Here is a 3,403-nt window from a genome sequence, read left to right as displayed (position 1 = left end):
TGTTTTAGACATGAAGTCTTTGCCCATGGCTGTGTCCTGAATGGTATTGCCCAGGTTTTCTTTTAGGATTTTTATGGTCCTAGGTCTTACATTTAAGTCATGATCAATCTTGAGTTGATTTTTGTATAAGGTGTAAGGAAGGGGTCCAGTTTCAATTTTCTGCATATGGCTAACCAGTTTTCCCAGCACCATTTATTAAATAGGGAATCTTTTCCCCATTGATTGTTTGTGTCTGGTTTGTCAAAGATCAGATGGTGGTAGATGTGTGGTGTTATTTCTGAGGCCTCTGTTCTGTTCCATTGGTCTATATATCTGTGTTGTTACCAGTACCATGCTCTTTTGGTTACTGTAGCCTTATAGTATAGTTTGAAGTCAGGTAGTATGACGCCTCCAGCTTTGTTCTTCTTGCCTGGAATTGCCATGCGGGCTCTTTTTGGGTTCCATATGAAATTTAAAGTAGTTTTTTCCAATTCTGTGAAGAAAGGCAATGGTAGCTTGATGGGGATAGCATTGAATCTATAAATTACTTTGAGCAATATGGCCATTTTCACAATATTGATTCTTCCTCTCCACGAGCATGGAATGTTTTTTGATTCATCTGTGTCCTTATTTCCTTGAGCAGTGGTTTGTAGTTCTCCTTGAAGAGGTGCTTCACATTCCTTGTGAGTTGCATTCCTAGGTATTTTATTCTCTTTATAGCAATTGTGAATGGGAGTTCACTCCTGATTTGGCTCTCTGTTTGTCTGTTATTGGTGTATAGGAATGCCTGTGATTTTTGCACATTGATTTTGTATCCTGAGATTTTGCCAAACTTGTTTATCAGCTTAAGGAGATTTTGGGCTGAGACAATGGGGTTTTCTAAGTATACAATCATGTCATCTGCAAACAGAGACAATTTGACTTCCTCTTTTCCTATTTGAGTACCCTTTATTTATTTCTCTTGCCTAATTGCCCTGGCCAGAACTTCCAATACTATGTTAAATAGGAGTGGTGAGAGAGGGCATCCTTGTCTTGGCTGGTTTTCAAAGGGAATGCTTCCAGTTTTTGCCCATTCAGTATGGTATTGGCTGTGGGTTTGTCATAAATAGCTCTTATTATTTTGAGGTACGTTTCATCAATACCTAGTTTATTGAGAATTTTTAGCATGAAGAGGTGTTGAATTTTGTCAAAGGCCTTTTCTGCATCTATTGAGATAATCATGTGGTTTTTTGTCATTGGTTCTGCTTATGTGATAGATTACTTTTATTAATTTGCATATGTTGAACCAGCCTTGCATCCAAGGTATGAAGCTGACTTGATCGCGGTGGATAAGCTTTTTGATGTGCTGCTGGATTCTGTTTCCCAGTATTTTATTGAGGGTTTTTGCATCAATGTTCATCAGGGATATTGGCCTGAAATTTTCATTTTTCGCTGTGTCTCTGCCAGGTTTTGGTATTAGGATGGTGCTGGTCTCATAATATGAGTTAGGGAGGATTCACTCTTTTTCTATTATTTGGAATAGTTTCAGAAGGAATGGTACCAGCTCCTCTTTATACCTCTGGTAGAATTCGGCTATCAGTCCCTCTGGTCCTGGACTTTTTTTTTGGTTGGTAGGTTATTAATTACTGCCTCAATTTCAGAACTTGTTATTGGTTTATTCAGGGATTCAACTTATCCCTAATTTAGACTTGGGAGAGTATATGTGTTCATGAATTTATCCATTTCCTCTAGATTTTCTAGTTTATTTGCATAGAGATGTTTATAGTATTCTCTGATGGTAGTTTTTATTTCTGTGGGATCTGTGGTGATATCCCCTTTACCATTTTTTTATTGCATCTATTTGATTCTTCTCTCTGTCTTCTTTATTATTCTGCCTAGCGGTCTATTTTGTTGATCTTTTCTAAAAACCAGCTCCTGGATTCATTAATTTTTTGAAGGGTTTTTCTTGTCTCTATGTCCTTCAGTTCTGCTCTCTTCTTAGTTATTTATTGTCTTCTGCTAGATTTTGAATTTATTTGCTGTTGCTTCTCTAGTTCTTGTAATTTTGATGTTAGAGTGTCAATTTTAGATCTTTCCTGCTTTCTCTTGTGGGCATTTAGTACTGTAAATTTCTCTCTACACACTGCTTTAAATGTGTCCCAGAGATTCTGGTATGTTGTGTTTTCGTTCTCATTGTTTTCAAAGAACATTTTTATTTCAGCATTAATTTCGTTATTTACCCAGTAGTCATTCAGGAGCAGGTTATTCAGTTTCCATGTAGTTGTGCGATTTTGAGTGAGTTTCTTAATCCTGAGTTCTAACTTGATTGCACTGTTGTCTGAGAGACTATTTGTTATGATTTTCATTCTTTTGTATTTGCTGAGGAGTGTTTACTTCCAATTATGTGGTCAATTTTAGAATAAGTACGATGTGGTGCTGAGAAGAATGTATATTCTGTTGATTTGGGGTGGAGAGTTCTGTCGATATCTGTTAGGTCTGCTTGGTCCAGATCTGAGTTCAAGTCCTGTATATCCTTGTTAATTTTCTGTCTCATTGATCTGCCTAATATTGACAGTCTCCCACTATTAAAGTCAATTAAAGTCTCCCACTATTATTGTGTGGGAGTCTAAGTCTCTTTGTCGGTCTCTAAGAACTTGCTTTATTAATCTGGATGCTCCTGTATTGGGTGCATATCTATTTAGGATAGTTAGCTCTTCTTGCTGCATTGATTCCTTTACCATTATGTAATGCCCTTCTTTGTCTCTTTTGGTCTTTGTTGGTTTAAAATCTCTTTTATCAGAGATTAGGATCACAACTCCTGCTTTTTTTGCTTTCCATTTGCTTGGTAAATATTCCTGCATCCCTTTATTTTGAGCCTATGTGTGTCTTTGCACATGAGATGGGTCTCCTGAATACAGCACACTGATGGGTCTATACTCTATCCAATTTGCCAGCCTGTGTCTTTTAATTGGAGCATTTAGCCCATTTACGTTTAAGGTTAATATTGTTATGTGTGAATTTCATCCTGTCATTATGATACTAGCTGGTTGTTTTGCCTGTTTGTTGATGCAGTTGCTTCATAGTGTCGATGTTCTTTACAATTTGGTATTTGGTATGTTTTTGCAGTGACTGGTACCAGTTTTTCTGTTCCATGTTTACTGCTTCCTTCAGGAGCTCTTGTAAGGCAGCCCTGGTGGTGACAAAATCTCTCAGTATTTGCTGGTATGTTAAGGGTTTAATTTCTCCTTCACTTATGAAGCTTAGTTTGGCTGGATATGAAATCTGGGTTGAAAATTCTTTTCTTTAAGAGTGTTGAATATTGGCCCCCACTCTCTTCTGGCTTGTAGGGTTTCTGCCGAGAGATCCGCTGTTAGTCTGATGGGCTTCCCTTTGTGGGTAACCTGACCTTTCTCTCTGGCTGCCCTTAACATTTTTTCCTTCATTT

The sequence above is a fragment of the Mandrillus leucophaeus genome, unplaced genomic scaffold (genome assembly GCF_000951045.1).
Source record: "Mandrillus leucophaeus isolate KB7577 unplaced genomic scaffold, Mleu.le_1.0 Scaffold97, whole genome shotgun sequence".
Taxonomy (NCBI): Eukaryota; Metazoa; Chordata; class Mammalia; order Primates; family Cercopithecidae; genus Mandrillus; species Mandrillus leucophaeus.
Note: the sequence above shows the minus strand (reverse complement) of the source record.